This window comes from Aythya fuligula, chromosome Z (assembly GCF_009819795.1).
Source record: "Aythya fuligula isolate bAytFul2 chromosome Z, bAytFul2.pri, whole genome shotgun sequence".
Classification (NCBI taxonomy): domain Eukaryota; kingdom Metazoa; phylum Chordata; class Aves; order Anseriformes; family Anatidae; genus Aythya; species Aythya fuligula.
In genome coordinates this window covers 56580438-56601609 of record NC_045593.1, presented here as the reverse complement: position 1 = coordinate 56601609, position 21172 = coordinate 56580438, and the positions used below count along the sequence as shown (strand labels likewise).

General features: G+C 40.4%; 1 long non-coding RNA gene across 1 annotated transcript; it reads right to left on the bottom strand.

Moving 5' to 3' along the window:
• Window positions 1-551: 551 nt before the first annotated feature.
• Window positions 552-3966, bottom strand: LOC116501068. The gene is made up of 3 exons (XR_004254364.1): window positions 3927-3966; window positions 3746-3815; window positions 552-2037 (listed from the first exon to the last, which is right to left on the bottom strand). It is a non-coding gene; the product is annotated as an uncharacterized LOC116501068 (long non-coding RNA).
• Between the last annotated feature and the right edge of the window lie 17206 nt (window positions 3967-21172).

Here is a 21172-nt window from a genome sequence, read left to right as displayed (position 1 = left end):
TGTTCACACCACTGCTAGGGAAGTGGTCAGCAGTAACAATTCTGATGCAGACCTATGCATACCACTGATAGTGGGAGGATGTGGGATGGCTATACAGTGTAGATGCCCAGCACAGGGGGAGCCAAGCTGTCTTTAGAGCCTACCTACAGAAATCACAGCTTGAAAAGGAACAGGAGTAGTGCAGAATTTGAGAAAATTGTGATGGAATTTTATTTCTGAAGGAAGAAAAACAGACATCGCTGTGTTCCTTTCTGCCTCCCTCTTCTTGTCTATTGTACATTAATTTTCCAGAGGAAAGAAAAGAAAGCAGTCTCCCTCCACAGCAATCTGAGATCTCTGCCTGAGTTGATAGTGACATGGACTTTAAGAGTCTTGGATTCTTTCTTTATGCCCAATGAGGAGGGAAGAATCTTAATTTATTGGCAGGAACCAACAAGTCCCAAGAGCAGAAAATCATTTTGTAGCAATATTGTTATGTAAAATGAAAAATAGATGGGGAAAAGAAAAAAAAAAAAAAAAAAAAAAAAAAAAAGTTGGATATTGATCAATATACTAGTTAATAAGAAACTTCAATTTTTATTTCTTTTGAATAACACATCAAAAGAGTGTACACAGCTGGCTGACTATTACTCAAAAACCATATTTTATTAACTGGAGGAGTAACTTTTTCTGACTTTTAATACTTTGACAGGACCATTTTAAACATACTCTTCTTTCAGGACATTCCAAATATACAACAATAAAGTGAAAACAATTTTCATATTGCTTCGACAGATTATGCATACTGCCTTGTGCATTTAGGTTGAGTAATTTATGTAATGGTTTGTCTCCCATCAATGCAGTATCTAAATTATTTCAAACAGCAGATTATACACAAAGTACTGGGGAAAAATGGATTTTTGTTTGTTGATCAGATGAAGAAATAAATAATTACACTACAATGGATTGACTGATATTTCACCATTAAATCTTTATTTTTCCTGTTAGCTACTTCAGCTCTAAGGATTTCTACATAAAATTTCTGCACATCAAAGCACAGACTAGTAAGACAGAAGCCACGTCGCAGCTCCCTGTGCACTCTGAGCTAATGGGAAGACACAAACTAGAGGTTGCCTTTGACAGGTTGCATTTAACAAGTACTGCCTACTTTCCCATTTGTGGTCTCCTCATCTCACTCCTGTCTCTCCTCACCATATTTTTATCTTAATATAAGCCTTAACACGACGTAAGCCCAGTTGTGGTCAGTACAGACTATGCTCAGGTACCCAGCAGAAGATATGTGATATGTCCCTCCGGGTTACATGCTGTACATGTAGCATGGGTTACACGGGTTACTCTGACATTACACTCAATAGATACATAGACACCTGCAATTTCTGGAAGTAACTATGTGTCGAGAGAACCAGACTCCATCCCAACATTTCTGTAACAAAATACACCCATTTGCCAGATGTTGGGAAGATGTATAGTCATTTTACTGTGCAACCACATCATTCCTTCAGAGAGACACTCAGGTAAAGGATGCTTTGAAGTTTCATAGAAAAAAATTCCTGTTCAGGGCAGCTGAGAAGCAAAGGTTATTGTGGTTTCTAATATGAACCCTCTGAAGAGTTGCCCCTCTTGCTCTTAGCTACTTGAGGAGAAAATGGTACATGCATATTTCATCTGTTTACATCACAGAGAGATGAAGTTGTATCAGGAGATGTAATGCCCTGAACAGAGTGGAATGCATCCAGAAAATTCAGAAGTGATGACAAAAGTTTGCTAAATAAACCAGCAGACATGGAAAAACAGAATCCTTTGACCCCAGATGCACACTGCTGTCAGGAAGCTTTTATCATTTACTTCGGATTAAAATTGGCAGAGAAGGCTCTCCCATCAGACTATTTCACCATCTGTTTGTGAAAATATCCAGATTATTTTTGCCTTCAGCTATTAACAAGAGGTATAAGGAAGCTCTGCTTTTCCACATTAATCCTAGGTATTGCTGTTCTCACACACATTATGAGCTGGATTTTCAGAACCAAAACATGTGGCCTAAAAGAGGAAAAAAGAAAATCAGTGTAAATGTTGTTGCTCAGCAGTTTACTGTGTCTTAAAACTTAGCTCTCTTTTTGGTATATCCCAGTTAGTACAATATTAACAAGAACAACTTTTGGAAAAAAAAAAAAAAAAAAAAAAAAAAAAAAAAAAAAAAAAAGACCAAACACTTTGAACACATTGAACGTGTCAGATATTTGATGACAGAAGCTGTCAAAAGCAGACACCAGGCTTTTGCTGCCTCTATAGATGAATGTTCACTACTATCATCTATGACCTCAGCCCTTTTCAAAGAAAAACACTGCTTAAGACTGATGATCTCATCTCAATGAAACCAAAACTCTAGGCATATTTGATAATGTACCAAGTCACTAAACTTGAAGCACTTGAGCCTGTTCCTCCTGGTCTTAAATTCATTGGCCTTATCTCCCTCCCCAGACACACCCCCTTTTTTTCCCTTGAAGTTTATTCTTTGTTTTCTGTTGGTCAACGTATTTCCTAATTTAAAGGAACAAGTAAGTAGGAAAAGGTATGTAAATCACAAATATTTGTACTCTCTTTGTGTGTACTTATTGTATTAATCCTTTAATTATAGCTAAGCTTTAAAATTACATATTAATCCAGATTCTTCCTCCTCATGTTAAAGTGTCCTGGTTGTAAGATATTGGCTTTTTCACTCTTCCACACACGTAATTTTAGCTCTGCCCTTTATATGCATCACTTCCATTCACAACTTCTCCACAGCTTTGAGCTCCTGTATGATGCTTCCTGCAAATCATGTATGGAGAAGCACACAGTAAACTCCAACTGTTTGCTAGGAAGTATAGATATAAAACCAGGAATTATTTCCTGTAATCTGGAGGCCAGCTAGATTCACAGCCTTCTTGATTATGACAGCTAGAAAAAGTTGTGGTACTAATTGAAAAAGCATGTACATTAGATTAATCTTGACATTTCCTTTACTTTACTATAAAACACAACTCAGATAAAAAAAATCCATGCATTAAAAAGTCAAGAAATACAAGTAATCAGTGTGGCCATTTCATACATAAAAAATAAAGAGATTCTGTACAACAGTGCAAAAGGTAAGGAAAAGGGGTTTTAAACACGCAATAAGTGAATTCGCCCAAGACAGCAATTGTAACAATTATTCATAAAGTGGCAGAAACCATCTGTCAAGGACCAAGAATTCCCTGTGGAAGGCAGGGTACAATGTATAAATGTATTACACATTTATCTGTATCTATCCATATATGAATATAAATATATCTACATATCTATCTACCTTTGTCTATGAAATATTTATATTTAGGAACATATAAAAAATGTTTCATAGATTTTTGATTCTGGTCTGAATTGTTACATTTAAAATATATAAGTTGCCTACAAGGCTTTGCAGTATCTTGTGCTCTCCTCCCCTACAGAACTGAAGGGTGCAAGTTTTCTGCTAAGGCAGTCACAGAAGAATGATAATCCCCTATGCAAACTTTAAAACATTTAGACACCCTTCTCTACCTTCTGGCTATCTCCATTGTGATTTTTTATTTTTTTCCTTTTGCACTGATTGATGAGGCAGGTTGGTGAATCTTATTTCATCAACCTGTTCATCAACCAACCAATTGCAGAACACTTATAATAAATAAATGAATACATACATACATACATACATAAAGCATGGTACTGAATGCACTAAGATGAAACTTACCTTAAAATAAACATCAGTATGCAAATGCCCTCCAAAAATGTCTTTTATCACAAATTGTGGAGGGAATATCCTGTCCATTAAATAAATAAATAAATAAATTAGTTAATCTGTGAATTAGAATTTACTTTCCTTCCATGAATTAGAATTTACTTTCCTTTTTTATATTATACAGGTATTTTACCTAAAGATTAGAAGGACATAGAAATTGTAAATCCTCTGTGAATCTATGCCCTTACTATGAATCTAATTAGCAGCATAAATAGTCTTACTGTTACCTGATTTGATTCTGAATCACTTTGGGTGTAGTACAGTTGAATCATTAGTGTCTGTGCCATATTATTCCTGTTTTGGAATATGTACTCAGAAATATCAGAACAGCTCTCACCCCCAGAACACATTTCAAAATACGGACTTCTCAGACAGCTGTCAGAAGCAGACTGGTCTGAGCTCCACAGATGAAGAAGGAAGCCTGTGAAATCTAAAAAAGTAGCATATTGACTTAGCTTACTACAAAGCAAGCACAGGAAATTCTTTCAAACAATGTGCAAGTAAAAATAACCAGTAAGTAGCAGGAAAATGTTGGCTTCTTTCTTTCATGCTGATCCATTGTAAGCATTACTCCAGTCATCCCTTATTGTTAAAAGGAAAAAATACTGCTCTTATATTACTTTCCTCAACAGAGAAAAGAAGAGTCTGTAGCATAACAGGCAAAACAGGCACTTGTCAGCAAATCTCATACTGCAGGCTGTTCATCATGTAGTCATGATCTGATCTGGTCAAGTGCCACTGTAGAATGTATTAAGTTTTGCCCTCACCCCTTACCTCCTACATCACTTTGGAAGGTGATATGAAATCTTTTCAAAATAAAAACATGAACAATTAGAGATATGATGCAAAATATGATATAGAAAATAAAATTCCGAACATTCTCCAGTGTAACTTCTCCAACTTCCAGATACTACAAATGGAACTGGCTGGGAATCTGGCAGTGACTTTTTTTTTTTCTTTCCCCCCTTTAGAAAATGCTTCTTGGTTCCAAAGGGAGATGAAAAGCCATAAAACCTGACTGCTTCATCCAATATAGTGTTGCAAGTCACTTCTAACAGACAACAAGAAGTCTCCACGGTATCAGTCAACAATGAGGTTACTCAATCCACTAAGGGATAAAAAAAAGAGACCTCAGTTTATGCACAACTGAATCATTAACCTTTTCTACAAAGCCAAACTTTTCATAAAGAAGACATAACAAGTGCTTGTCAAAAGGTTTCAGTGTTTAGGATTTCCTTGGGCTGTGGAAACTGAAAATTTCAGTATATATACACTTAAGCTTCAGTCTCTCATTTCAGAGGTGGATTGTCTAATATTTTTAGGCTACTATTTTTGACTAGACAGAGAAAAGAATTTTAAAACAACATTTTATATCTGAAACAAATTCATATTCCGAGATAAATTGAGCCCAGACTGAAATTCGCTTTGCAACTCCACATGGAAAAGTAGGAAAAACAAAACAAAACAAATCCTTCAGCACTCACTGAATACAGGCTCTAAGAGAACTAGAGAGTATATCTGAATTCAAATCACTGCCCCAGACAATTTCAATTACAGATAAACCATACTGACAGATCCCACAGCTTTCAAGACAATATGCATTTAGATATAACTATGCTTACATCCTTTTCTTAACATCAGATCTATCCATCAGTTATTGCCTTCTTCTAACATATTTCAAAACTGCTACCGTATATCCAAATTTAGCCCCCATGAGATGATACAAACTCATGTCCTTCAGTACTTCCCTTTTAAATCTCTGATGACCATTATTACTCATCCTTTAGACTTTTTCCAGGAAAGACATATGCTAATTTAGTGAGACATCAGAAGCTAAATAGAGTGGTTTGGTTGAAACCTTACCAATATAAAGCAGAACAGTTATTTTCTATGTCTAATCTAGAATACTCTTTCATACAGATCAACTTGAAACTTAGTGGGCTGAAGGCGTTTGCAGCTGGATGACATTCTTGGGTGTTCTGGGTGTCCACTGGCTGCATTGTAGGTACCTCTAAATAGCATACAGTGCCTATAAACCCCTACTTTCAAATCTCCTGCAGGCTGATGGGGGAAAAAAATGAGGAAATAAATCATTCTGTTAAAAAGCTGTCATTTCCCCCCAAACATGCTGTCTTTTGTAAACTGTCACTGTGCTGGGAGTGGAGTACTGTACTGGGATGGAGTTGATTCTTTTCACAGCAGCCCATACAGTGCTGTGTTTTATATCCATGACCAAAGCAATGCTTTATAATACAGCAATGCTATCAAGCAGTGTACCAAGTCACAGGTTTAGCTCATGGGTAGTAATGCAAAGTTCTGTCAACAACTGAACTCAGGAGGAATAACTTTCTTGTGGATTTCATTCTTAGTAGCTTTTCTCATGTAGAAAAAGAGAAATAAAAAATAATAATAGTAATACTCAAAAAGTCCTCAGAAATAACTGCTTGAGATGGTTATGGAGTACAGGAATTGCAGATAATGCTTTTCATGAAAGGCATAGCAATCATATCTTTTTGTATAACCTGGTCTCCAAAGATTTGGTACAGAACTCTTTTTTGCTGGGCATCACCTTCAGTACACATTGAAACAACAGGATATTAAGGCTTGTTGTGGTTTGACCTTAGTAGGATGCTTAGCACCACACAGCTGCTTGTTCACTCCCTGTCATTGAGACAGGGAGGAGAAAAGGACGAGTAAAAGTGAGAAAAAAATGTGGGCTGATATAAAGACAGTTAACTAGGTAAAGCCAAAGATGCACTTGCAAGCAATATGAAATGAGGAATTCATTTGCTACTTCCCACTGGTGAGCAGGTGTTCAGCCTTTTCCAGGAAAGCAGGACCCATCACATAGAATGGTTACTTCTGTACTATATTTACCACAGTGAAATTTCGCATGATACTTAATTCAGCAATGATACCTCAGAGCTGCAACTTTTGACAAAAGTTGTTCCACACCACTTATAATTTAAGAAGACACATTCTTTAAAATAATAATAATAATAAGTAAATATAATAAATAAAACTAATTTTTAAAAATCAGAAAGTAGACTCCCCCCCCCCCAGAGGACATAGAACATTATAAATCTTACTAAGAACAATTTTAAGTCTGCATGTATTTGACAAGTTGATGCCATCTCTTTCGGAGTTATTTTAAAAGTTGTTTGGTGATACATTTCTAAACCATCAGTATCATAGAGTCATTGAATTGTAGAACTGTAGAATGGCTCAGATTGGAAGGGACTTTAAAGACCTGGTTCCAGCCCCCCTGCCAAGGGCAGGGACACCTCCCACCAGATCAGGTTACTCAAAGCATCCAACATGGTTGTGAACACTTCCAAGGATAGGACAGCAACAGCTTCTCTGGGCAACCTGTTCCAGTGTCTCACCACCCTCAAAGTAAAGAATTTCGTTCCAATAGCTAGACTAAACTTACATTATTTTTGTTTAAAACCTTCCACCCTTTTCCTATCAATTTTATGATAGGACATCTTTTTTTATAAGGCCCCTTTAAATATTGAAAAGCTGCAGTGAAGTCATCCCAGCCTTCTCCATGTCCATCATGACCAGTTCCCCCTCCTCATCCATCAGTGGGGGCTTACTCTCCTTGGCCTTTCCTTTCTGGGCAATGTACCTGTAGAATCCCTCCTTGTTACTCTTTGCATCCCTTGCCAGGCTCAGTTCCATCTGTGTCTTGGCTTTCCTGATCCCACCCCTGCACATCTGGACAGCATCCCTATCCTCTTCCCAGGCCACGTGTCCCTGCTGCCACTGCCTGTGCATTTCCTTCTTGTGCCTCAGTCTGACCAACAGGATCAGCCATCCCAATTTCCTACCCTCCATTCTTGCTTTCTTAAACAGGGGAAGGGCAGCTCTTGTGTTTTGAGAAAAGCATCCTTAAAGAGATGCCAGTTCTGTTCAGCTCCTTTGTCCCTGAGGACAGTGTTCCAGGGGATTTCATCCAATAAGTCTTTAAACAGCTGGAAGTTTGCTCTTCAGTGGTTTAGAGTCCTGACTTTGCTCTTTGCCAGGCTCACATTCCTCAAGACCTTGTGGTCTTGAGACTCAGCCAGGCATGGTCACTGCAGCCCAGACTACCTAGGATCTTAACCTCTTTAATGAGTTCATCTGCATTGGTGAGCACCAGGTCCAGTAACACGGGTTGGTTAAGACCCAGACAAGGAAGTTGTCCTCAGTGCACTCCAGGAGTGTCCTGGGTTGCTCACAGCCTGCTGTGTGGCTTTCCTAGAAGACATGTGGGTGGTTGAAGTCCCCCATCAAGATGAGAGAGTGCAAGTATGACGCTTTTTGTAGTTGAAGACAGAAGACCTCATCAATGGGCTCCCCTTGATCAAGTGGCCTGCAGTAGACCCCATCCACAAGGTGCCCTTTATTGTCCTGGTCCTTAACTTTTACCCACAAATTTAGAAATTACTTTTTGCCTTGGTCAAATAATAATAATAATAATAATAATAATAATAATAATAATAATAATAATAATAAAAGTATAAGTTGCCATATCACATTATGTATTCCTCAATTTTCCAGTTATGCTTGGGATAACAAAATGCTTCTGGTACATCACTCCTAACACAGAGAACAGAGGGATCTGTAACATCCAGGCCAATAGGACGAGAGTAGGTTATGATTACTCTGTGATGGCCTAGAGGTCTTCTAAAAGCTGCGGAGGTGACTATTAGACTATGCACCATACTGACAAGCTTTCCACTGGCCAATAGCCAAAACTGGGGGGGGGGGGGGGAAGAGGGGAGGGGTACATGTTTTTCTCATCATGAGAAGCCTTCTACATAGGAGTCAGGTTTTTTTTGGTGCCTTTTGGCTCCTCCCAAGAAACTTCCAAAATTATGAATTCAGCAAGAATCCAGGTCACAAGAAGAGCAAAATTCCTTTTTTACAGCCCACTGTGTCATTGGCTACAAATAAGCACATCTCAAAAAAAAAGCTATGTTAACACAGGGGGAGGGAGAAAAAAGAAGAAGAAAAAAAAAAGAAATTTAGTATCTTGCCCCCTTCCCAGAGAAATGAAATACCTTATAATCAGGAGCAGCTGTTATTTGATCAGGTCTGCTGCTAGCACCAGTGCAGTTCTCTGCTGGCATTGCTGGCAGCTGGTTTGGCTGACACATCAGCCTCTGAACAGCTCTTGGAAGCCATTATCGTCACTTCAGGAAAATAGAGGACTCAAAACTCAGGGAAGGGCTCACGTACTGCTTGTAAGCTCTGTGCCAGGCAGTAAAAGCAGTGCAGCTGTGACTGATGAGCACTTCCCTGCGCACACACTTGCTCACTCTCATTTTATATCTAGTGACTCATTCTAAATATTCTCTCCTACGTTCTTGTTAGCAGTGCCTATCTCAGCTGGTGGCCTTGGCTTCCCAGTGATCTCCACCAGAAGATCTGCATGCATAGGTGCTGGATAAACCTGCCTCCATGCCCATCATTCAGGGATGTGTGCATGGCAAGGACACCACTCCATGCTCTCCAGCCTCCTCTCTGGTCTGTTGGTCACAGCTGACCCATGAGAAAGCCCACCCCCAGCTGCTAGTGAGGAGGGTCACTGTTGGAACTGCCAACTGTTTTCAGTTCCTGAAAAATATTTTTTTCCTCCTCAGGAACGTAATACATCATGGGAAAGAAATCATGCCACTCTCTCATCTACCAAACACACTCCACCATCCGTCCAAGTTTATATTATTCCCCTCTTCCTTTATCTCACACAACCTACACGGACAGTTTTTGTGCTTACCTGCCACACTTAGATAATAGACCTAGGTAGACCTACAGCAGTTTTTGGCAGTATCAGCAGACCGGTGGCTGAAAAGTGGATTCCAACATCTAGAGCTTCCAACATCAAGCTACCTCACACATTAAAATGTGCAGAAAAATAAATAAATAAAATAGCAAGAAAGCTGGTCTGAGCATGGAGTCCTATAGGCCAGCACAGGCCGCGTTTCTCACTAGCAGTGTGTGCTAGTGCTTTCAGAAGAAAACACTTCTTCACTCAGCAGAAGTGGGTCTGCCTTAGAGTGAAAAAAGAATGAGTTGTACAGCTTTTGAGGTCTTTATAGATTTGACATTTTTAACTGGGAGGTGGTTCTGATCTTCCCATTGGTCTGTTTTCCTGCCCACCTTTAGTCTATGGGCAAGCTGTCAAACTGTTGCAAGATTTAAATGTTTTCTTCTGCTCTGGCAGTGTTTGAACTGTGTACAGTCCCTTTTCAGATGCTGAATCTTGCATTTTGCATAGAACATATACTAAAATTCAGACTTCACGTGATCATCAAGACTGGATTTATTATGCAAGTTGTTACCAGCTTGTAATGAAGAAGAAATATGGCAATAATCAACACATTTAAGTTCCTAATATGCGTGGAGGAGCTGATGACTGGGCTGCTTTTTACAGGATGTTCTATACATAGATTTACGACAGGGCTACAGGGAAGGCATTTTCCTGGAGCAGATGTAGCTGTGATACAAGGGGGAGCTGGTACAATTACATGGGTCACACAAAACTGAGCAGCAGTGGGACAAGTTTACACAACAGATGACCAAAGAGAGTCTGGGACAGCAACTGGACTTTCTTTACACCTTTCCTGCATCCACAGCAATGTCTTAATTAACTGGGTAATACACTAATGTTATCATTAAGAGATTTATGAGAAGGTAACAACAGAATTAAATATTTAGGAGAAGTTGCTATATAAGGAGAAATCCTGTACAGCATCATACTTGGAAATTTATTCACTGTTGTGAAGCTATTTAATGACCACCACCATAAGCTGAATAAATTACCATATTTTTCTCACAGAACTGAGCTGGCATACAACACTTTGGGTTTCCACTCCATCGGTAGATTGAAGCAACACCAAAAATTTAGACATTTAAATCCCTCCCCCACCATTATGGCCCTTGTGACAGATGTTCCAGATCTCCCCAGGAGTCCTGCAAATTGTGTTTACCACCCCTTCCTCCTTTAAACTTCCAAGTAGCATCTCCATAAAAATCAGTAAGTACAAACAACAGTGTAATTTAAGAGTAATTACAAGCATACATATCTTTCTGTACAATATACCCAGATGTGGAACAGTAACTTTTACCATGTGCTGGAATGAAGCAACTGTGAGAAACATGATACAGGAACTCTGAAGTCCAGCATACAAGTCCGGATGCATGAAACTCATACAAAAATGTATGGTTAGTGAGACAGCATTGTTTGAAATTTCAGAGTGCAATGAAAGATAACATCTTCCAGCATTGGAAAAATCCAGTTCATCAGAGGAAGGAATGTTCCATCTAATAGAGAACAGGTGAAAACAGGGAGACATCAAGAAGAACTCACTTTATGGATCAAACTTCCTGCAGCCCCTTTGTGGCAAGCGAAAATAATTAATGCCACCATGTTTCATGCAATCTTGGTTTTATAATGCGTGGTCAATTCTATCTGCCTCAGACACTGCAAGATATTTCAACCTGGTAGGAATATTTGAAAATAAAATGACAAAAAATAGATCACCACTGGATGTACAGTAAGTTCTGCAGACAAAGGCTCTAGGATGAGGATGAGATGCTAGTGTTTAGAGAAAGAAGAGTTTTTGTTTAACACCAAATATTCTGATATAATTTAGTAGTTTACTGATTACTCGAGAACAGAGGAGCATCAGTATACTGTGTTATTCTGTTGAAATAGTAATTAGGTGTCTGTAGACAATAGATTGCATGTCAGTTTGTGTAAGGAGCTTAACTTTCCCTGTAGGTGCAAGTACCCAAACACATTTTTCTGTTCCCAACAACAGATTTTTTATATATGGTCAAAGTTATTTCCTTTATTCCAGCTCCTGTTCCTGTCTCAGCCAAAAACAGATTTGCTCATAAACATAACACCACTGCTCTAAAGTAGGAATCCACTGGTTTCTCTCTGTAATAGGTTTGTCTGGTTAAGATAAAATTGATACACTTTTTAGCTCAGCAATTCAGAACCATATAACCTATATATACCCCTTCCTGGAGACCAGAACCTGCTGTGCCAATATTCATCTACATGAAACAGAAGAAAACAAGCTATAAATACAGTGTGGAAAGAATAGACCTCTCACACTCACGCCAATTTAGTATTCTATGATATTCAGGGCAAACAACAAGTTACTAAAGAGGTGTGGAAATTTTGCTAAAAGAACAGCCTTTGGTATGCAGTGACTCCCTCATTTCTTCCTGTAATTTTGTTATAGCCCAAGTTAAAGAACCAGCAAATTAACGTATCATCTTGCCAAACTTGCAGCTAAGGATGGAATCCTAATTTATTTTTTAAGCTCTTTAGTGAACAGCAAGTCTTTCATTTCCATATATATTGACAGAATCTGAGTGGAAGCATAAATATTTATACAAATTATCACACAATTTTAAAAAAGATCGAGAAAGCAAAAAAGAATGCTAAAAGAAAAAAGAATGTTTTTGATGTGCATGACAGACATAATTGGTCCCACTGATTTAGGAATGATGCCAAACAGCCCTGAGCACTATTCACTGGCACCATCCCTGTTAGCTATTCACAAATACAAAGCAGGTTTCAAGTGGTGCAGGATGACAGGAATCAGAGAAATAAATCCATTAGAACAAAACTGAAATTTGAAACGCATGACAAAAAACAGTTATAGCTATGTGTTATGGTGTTGTCTGTGAGGGTCAGCTCTATGTGAAGGACCTCAATAGGTTTGCCTATTGGTTTAACTGTGGCCCTTTCATCCAGTGAGCGCACCAGAATACACAGTGGTACAGGACGGAATTAAAAGTGAGTGGTGAATCAACAATCTGAGTCATCTATGTTCAAAATAAACCTCCTTGTTTACAAAATAATAATAAAAAAAATACATCATGCATAGTCTTCAACATCTTCCAAGAGAATGTGTCCTCACCTCCCCAGCCCTGTTCCCTACAGCTCCCATGCTGCCGCTGCACTGAGCTCTGTTGTCAAGGATCACTCCATTCCTGCTTCCCATCTTGACACAAACTGCAATAAATTACTTCAGCCATCCTGATGTCCCTTGGAGAGACAACACACTAGGACAAAAGCAATCTAGAAGGTTCCTGGATTTCATTTATAACCTCTTCCTCACAGTAACAGAGGAGCCAACAAGGAGAGGTTCTGTGCTGGACCTCATACTCACCAACAATGAGGAGCTTGTTGGGAATGTGAAGGTTGAAGCCAGCCTTGGCTGCAGCGATCATGAGACGGTGGAGTTCAGGATCTTTTAGGCAAGAAGAACAGCGAAAAACAATCTCACAGCCCTGGAATTCAGGAGAGCAGACTCCGGTCTCTTCAAAGTTCTGCTCGGAAGAGTCCCATGGGATAAGGCTGAAGAGGGGCTCAAGAAAGCTGATTATTGTTCAAGGATCACCTGCTCCCAGCTCGGGAGACGTCTACCCCGTTGAACAGAAGGCCAGTCAAAAATGCTGGGAGGCCTGAGTAGATAACAATGAGCTCCTGGACAAACTCAAAAATACAGAGGGTGGAAGCATGGACAGATAACCTGGGAGGAATACAAAGACATTGCCTGAGCATCCAGGGCTAAAGCTAGGAAAGCTAAAGCTCAGATGGAATTGAATCAGGCCAGGGATGTCAAAGATAACAAGAAGAGCTTCTCTAAGTACATTAGCAACACAAGACTAGGTCAAGTGTGGGACCCCTATTGAAATAAATGAAAGACCTTCTTACTCAGGACAAGGAAAAGGCTGAGGGAGTGAAGGCCTTCCTTTCCCCAGCCTTTACCTGCAAGAATACCCCTCAGGAATCCCAGCTTCCAGAGACTGGGGAGAAAGGCTGGAGCAAGGAAGATGTCCTCTAGATGGAAGAGGATCAGGTCAGGGAATACACAAGCAAACTCAGAACAGGTAAGTCCATGCCCCTGATGGGATGCATCCATAGATGCTGAGGAGACTGGCAAATGTTGTTGCGAGGCCACTTGCAATAATCCTTGGTTGACCATGGTGAGTGGGAGAAGCGTCCAGAGACTGGAGGAAAGCAAATGTCACTCCTCTCTTCCAGAAGGGTGGGAAGGAAGTTGTGGGGAAGCACAGGGCAGTCACCCTCACTTTGATCCCCAGGAAGATAGAGCATCTGATCCTGCAAACCATTGGCAGGTGCATGAATGTCATGAAATACAGAAGTGAAATTAAGTGCAAATATGAATCAAGAGATGCACAGAATTTCACTAAAGTTATGTTGGTATACAATTGAGACACAGCAATAAGAAGAGACAACTTACCTTTCATGCCCTTTAAAAATTATGTCTCCTTCCTGTTTTCCTGAGGGGGCATAAAGGGGTAAGATAGTCAAAAATGGTTGCCAGCTGGACTGCAAAGCAAAAAAATAAATAAATAAAATAAAATAATTTTATTTTATTTATACATATATTGCTGTATGAATATCTGTTGTGGTTCCGCTCGAGTGGGCAGCCGAGCTCCACCACAGCCGCTCTCTCACTCCCCCTCCTCCAAGAGGAATGGGGAGAAAATATGTGAAAAGGGCTCAAGGATTGAGATAAGGACGAGAAAATCACGCAATAATTATTGTAACGGGCAAAACAGACTCAGCATAAGAAGATAGTAAGATTTATTGCTCATTACTAACAATTTTGAGAAGTGAGAAACAAAGGAAAGAAACCAAAAGCACCTTCCCCCCCCATCCACCCTCTTCCACCTCCTCTCCCCGAGCGGTGCAGGGGAACGGGGGAATGGGGGTTATGGTCAGTCTACAGCACTTCTTCTCTGCCGCTCCTTCTCGGTCACTCTCGTCCCCTGTGCTGTGGGGTCCCACCCACGGGATGCAGTCCCTGATGAACTGATCCAGCGTGGGCTTCCCACAGGCAGCAGCTCTTCCAGAACTGCTCCAGATATGGGTCCGTACCAGGGGGTCCATCCCTCAGGAGAAAACTGCTCCAACCTGGCTCCCCTACGGGCAGCAGCTCCTGCCAGGTCACCTGCTCCTGCGTGGTCTCCTCTCCACGGGCTACAGGTCTGGCCCGGAATCTGCTCCGGCAGGGGTCTTCCACAGGCGGCAGCCTCCGTCGGTGCAGGGCCACCTGCTCCACCGTGGTCTCCTCCACGGGCTGCAGCGTGGAACCCTGCTCCACCGTGGTACTCCATGGGCTGCAGGGGGACATCCTGCTTCACCATGGTCCTCACCACAGGCCGCAGGGGACTTCTGCTCCGGCGCCTGGAGCACCTCTCCCCCTCCTTCTACGCTGACCTTGGCACCTGCAAGGCTGTTTTCTCACTCCCTTCACTCTCCCGGCTGCTGTGTGGCGCAGCGTTTTTTCCCCTGCCTTAAATATGCTCTCACAGAGGCGCAAAACAACATCGCTTATTGGCTCAGCTCTGGAAAACAATGGGGCCCTTCCCAAACATGGGGCAGCTTCTAGATCTTTCTCACAGAAACCACCCCTATGGCCCCCTGCTACCAAAACCTTGCCACGTAAACCCACTACAATATCAGAATGCAACATCTAACTATTGGGTTTTTTAAAAAGCGTCCAGAAAGAGACTAAGGTGTTTAAGAATATTAGCAAATAGCACTCCTCCTGCCTCCTCCCACTAACTTCTATCCTGAGGAAAACTGAGGCGTTCTCTTCTCCCTGTGATGCCTCTACTTACTCTGTATTTTGATATTTAGATCTCATTTGTATTCATACTAAACGTAAGTGTTAATGATTTCTCGGAAAGCCAAGACAGAAACCGAGAACACTTACATCTCACTGAATGCAAACTGGCATTCTGTGTAATAATATGTGGGGAGAACTAAGAGTGGAAATATTTTGAACATGAATTAAAAAGTGTTTTGCTTCTAGTGGCTGGGAGGGTTTTGTATGTTTCCCCAAAAAGGCAACATCTATTTTTGAGAGCTAAAGATACTGTGCTTCATTATAACTCAAAGCATTTGCCCTCCAACTTTGTCACAAAGGCTGGAAATTAAAACACCTGCCACTGATTTTTCTCTGACCTCTCAAGAGCACACATGCCTTTGTGATAATACAAGCCAGGCAGGCCTCAAGGCCTCTACCACTCAGTCACAGAGATTTTCCTCTGCCGCAGAGAACAGAGAGATTTTCCTCTGCCCGTGGAAGCTTCCAGCTTATTTGCACTGTGCTGATATGTATCTGGGCCTGTGGCCGGACTTCAAATGTTCTCATCTCCCTAACGAGCTGCATGTTGAGATTTTCACTGCAACGCAACCTACTGGCTGCTGTGGAGCTACTTGTGACAATTTATCCCAGCACAGTACTAAGGAGATGGCAGGTCCTGCTAGGTTTTAACACAAGCAGCTTTACTCTGATTGTTTTGTTCTCAATTTACTTTTGGCCTGCAGTGGCTAAGAAGACGCTGTTTTCATATTAGATATATGATCTCTGGCAGTTTCATGTCAATCAGCTTTCTGAACTGTAGTTCTAGCCAGAGATTTAAGCCATTCAAGTCTCTCACTATACTACTCATTTATTTATTTAGATGGAGAAATATCAGTAGCCACATACGGATTTTACTGGAATAATTAAGAGTTGGTTTTCATTACAAAAATTTAACTTGGTGCTATCAGTTTGGCACAAAGCCATGCAAGGCATATTTATACAGTACACAGATATAGAGTAGCAAGAGATACACATAAGGTGAGGCAGAAAATCTGGCAGCTATAGTAAAATCACTTAAACATTCAGAAACAGATTCACCTGACACATAAAATAGGAATCGTGCTTAGCCAAAACGTATCTGGCTACAACAATTCCTGCCTCTTAGAAACTGCTTGAAAGATTTCTCCTTACCTTGTTACCCTAGAGAAGCAATTGGTATAGTATCTTGGATGTGTCTGAATTTTCCTCTCTGTGGGTTAAAAATGCAGCCTATGCATCTTGACCAGCTCAGTTCCTTTTTTCTTGGGTGGTTAAACCTCAGCAGTGATGGAAAGGGGTTGAGGGATGATAGCACATTACAGTGCATGTTCTTCACCTTTCCACCAGCAGGAGTGAACTTGCATCTCTTGTTACTGTGCTGCAAAGCCTTACCCAAATAAGCATGGTTAGGCTTTGTAGCACAGTACAAAATAATTAATTAGTAAGTCTACGGGTTTTGATTTACATGCTGTACAGTACATTCACAAACATTATAAATTGACACAAAACCAGTATATGGGGTTTATGTGGCAAGGGTTTGGTAGTGGAATAGCTGCAGGGGTGGCCTCTGTGAGCAGAGCCCAGCAGCTGCCCCATGTCAGAGCAGAGCCAGCTCCAGACGGCTCCAAAGGGGCCCGCTGCTGGCCAGAGCTGAGCCAGGGAGTGATGCTGGGTGGGCCTCTGGGAGAGCAGAGTTAAGAAAGAGAAAAAATACTGCTGTGCTACAGCAACTGGAAGAGAGGATTGTGAAAATGTGAAAGCCCTACAGCCCCCAGGTGAGTGCCGCAGGAGGGCAGGAGGTGCTGCAGGCAGGCAGCAGCAGTTCCCCTGCGGGCTGTGCAGGGAGAGGCCCCTGGTGGAGCAGGCTGTCCCCCTGCAGCCCATGGGTCCCACATGGAGCAGATCTCCACGCTGCAGCCCCCCCATGGGTGGAGGAGCCCCCGGTGGAGCAGGTGGATGTGGCCTGGAGGAGGCTGCGGCCCATGGAGAGCCCCCACAGCAGTACAGGAGCACTCTGTTCCTGATGGACTGCAGCCCATTGGAAATGTCCACACTAGAGCACAAAGAATGGCATCTCATAGGAGAAACCCATGTTGGAGTAAAAGAGTATGAACAGGAAGGAACAGCAGAGGTGAAGTGACAGGGACCCAACCACCATCCTCCATCACCTTACACTAGGTGGCAGAGGAGGTAGAAACATTAGAAGTGAAGCTGGGCTTGGGATGATGAGTAGTGGAGGAAGCAGATGTTAGTTTTGTTTCTTACCACCCTACTCAAATTTTTCACTGGCAATACTCTCCCTAATTTGTGTATCTTTTGCTTACCAGATACAAACTCCCTATCTCTTACCTTGCTCCAGAAACATTTCTGCCTTATCTTCTCCCTCTGTCCTGCTGAGGAGGGGGATTGAGAGCAGCCAGGTGGGCACCTGGTGGCCTGCCAAGGCCCATCCACCACACCCAGGTTATTGCCAACAGCTGATTTAAAGAACATTGGAGTACAGATCTCTGCAGCCAGAGTATAAATTACTTTTGCTAGGGTACTGCTCACTCATTATTAATGACAGGAACTTGAAAACCTACTGTCTTCTAGGACAGAAATCCTTCTTTAAACAGAACTCCTTTCCATATGAACAGTGTGTTTGAATGTGGAAAAGCAAGAAATTAATGTATGAAGTTAACTATTTACGAGTCCCTACAATGAGTCAGAATAGAACTTACTTCATGAGGAGAAGGAAGTCTCAGGTCCCTGTGTCAGTCAGTGCCTGAACGAAGCCTCTCCCCGCCACCAGCACAGGGGGATGAAATTGTGTCCCTTTCTATCAGTTGCATTGGGTGCAAATCTTCATCCAAAGTATATTATTATGCTTCAAAGAATGCATTTTCATGTGAATAGAGAAAACAGCTAAAACAACTTCCCACTTTCATTTTATCTTTTATGTACTTTCTCAGGTTACATTATATTTTTGTGTGTTATTCAATCTCCTACCAGGCATCATAAATACATCAATATGCAGAGATTATACCATCCTCCCCAAAATATGTTTCTCAAACCTTAATTATACCTTTAGCCTGCCACATGCTTCAGTTCCCAATCTCTCCCATGCTTTTCTCAGTTCACTACAGCTTTTTTTTTTTTTCTCTGATCAGAGGCCCATGAAATTTTTCACATCCTCTAGAGCACATGGAATTGCATGAACTTTCCTCTGTCCTATACCTGACAAAGAGCTTTCTCTGCTCTTTACTGCCTCCTGGGAAAACTGGCAGTACATACTTCCAGTCTCAGCTGCTCCACCAGGCCTCTGCCCTCAGTTTGGAGATGTCAGCATTTTTTCTTTTTTGCTTTTTCCAATTTCTTTCTGCTGCTCTCCTAGGATTCCACCTATCCCAACCTTTGCTTAAACAATTTTAAACACAAGCACTAAGACCTACCTTGAGATCAAGGAGTGCGAGCTCTAACGCTGAGAATCTGTGAACTGTCGATGTACTCTACTGTTCAAGCAATTCAAGTTCATATGACAATCTTTTAGTATTATTGTCTTTGGTTAAGATAACAAAGAAATCCAAAAATGGCTTTTACTTTTAAATTGTAATTAGATACTGGTGAGATTTTGATGGATGGAATTTATCAATAAAATTCTGCTGCGGATGAAATAGTGAAGTGCAGAGTTTGATTTTTTTTTAAGGTGTTACAAACTTTCAAACAAACTTGTTTATGATGTTTTAAAAAAATATCACAAAGAAAAGCTTATACTGAAATACTTTATTTCCATCTCACAAAAAGCAATAGTGTTTGCAGTACACATGCCTTTCAAATCAGTGCTGGTAATATGCAAAAACATTTCTCTGAAATATAAAGAAAATAAGCTTCTCTTCCCTTTACAAATGAAACAGACAACTTTGCATATTTTATGTCTATCTATACATACACACACGCACACACACACACACACAATATTCAAATCCCCATCTGAAGGCAGGTATTTTACAACCTGAAATGTTACCACTCACAGTTCAGACACCTGTGAATTTACATTGTCTTATATATTTTTACAGTGTTTAAAATACAAAGACTAACCCATTACAAGTACCTACAGTATACAGCATTTCCAAATTAACTTGTAAGGTATTTTTCAGGGATACCTAACTTAACCTTGACTTAATGAAGACAGGGCTCAGTTCTCACTGCAAAAATTTGTTTTACACTATATATTCAAACCCCTCCAGTCTCCAATTCTTGGAATGGAAAATCTGTACTTCATTTTTACAAATTCAATTCGAATTACTGTGTTTCAATCCATTCAAGCCACTATTTTTTTTTTTTATAAAACTATATACTTAAGATTGTATTGTGATTTGATTAATGCCACCATCACTAATTCAAAAAAGATGCCCGTCTCCTGTTCTGCATCAAACAAAGTTAAATTGTCACATATAAAAGTCGATATATCTAGTACAACAGCAGGTTTAAATAACACAGCAAAATTAGAGATTTAAATTCTTTAGCAATATGACCTGAGAGTTTAATATGGTAAATGTACTTTTTTTCCCCTAGAAATCATGTGACTCCATGACATAAAAAAGTAACAGAAATCTTTGAACATTTAGTAGCATCGTGATGAGTGATAGATATAAATATAACTATTAAAAATAAGCTTATGTATGCACTTGTCAAAATGTCGAAAATAAACATTTAGCATGTCGAGAAATGAATGTACTACATGATGCATGGATTATGTGGAAAAGCTAAAATGTATGTGACTGAATGCAACAAGTGCATACAAATAAGAATGGTTACTGAGCATTAATTTAAATTTCAGAGTGCAAAGAAGGATATCTTCCAGCAAAGCAAAGGAAGGATGGTACAACCTGTCAGAAAATGGAATGTTCCACCAAAGGGAGAACAGGTAAAAGATACAGATTCAAGTTACACTTCCTACATCTGTTAGCCAACAAAAGAAAATTATTCCTCCCATGATTAGGGAGGAATGATTAGGCATTAGGTTTTTCATAGATCATTTCTACAATGTATGTTCAGAATTATGTGTCTCAAATACCTCAAGATCTGGAAAGTTCTCCTTTCCTATGGTAGACAGTATCTTTCTACACCTTCTGAGTGCCAAGTCTGATAATTAATGCAGAAATTCCAGTCCAAACAAGCTGGCTTTCCAGCAAATGAGTGATTTCCATATAGGAGTGGACAAGAAGAAAGTTTGTTTCTTCTAGAAGGATTAGTTTACAACAGAATGAGCTTGACAGCAATACAGTACTCAGGAGGAGATGCAACGTTATTTTACCAAAGTTTACTTATGTAGTAGTTCCATAGCTGGAAAATCTATATGCTGAAGTACAATTTGACATCATATTTATAGGATGCAACAAAAGCCAGCACTGCTCAGTGTACTCCCTCTGACAAACTTCAGTTACCCGTGAAACAATCCGTGTAACAACAACGAACCCTCAGCAATTGTAGTCTGCTTTCCCATTAGCAGCACTGAAACGCTCAGAGAGACAAGTCTCACCAACCTCTAAGAACAAGACCTCAGTCAGCTCCTGCAGGAAAACAGGATGTTTATTCTAACATACTGTCTAGCATATCACTTCGATGATAAGCCATAAGGCACAATGACCATCTATCACTATGACTGGTTACACAGAAAAATTAAACCTATTTTAAACACCTTCATTCCATATGTTACCATCTTTTC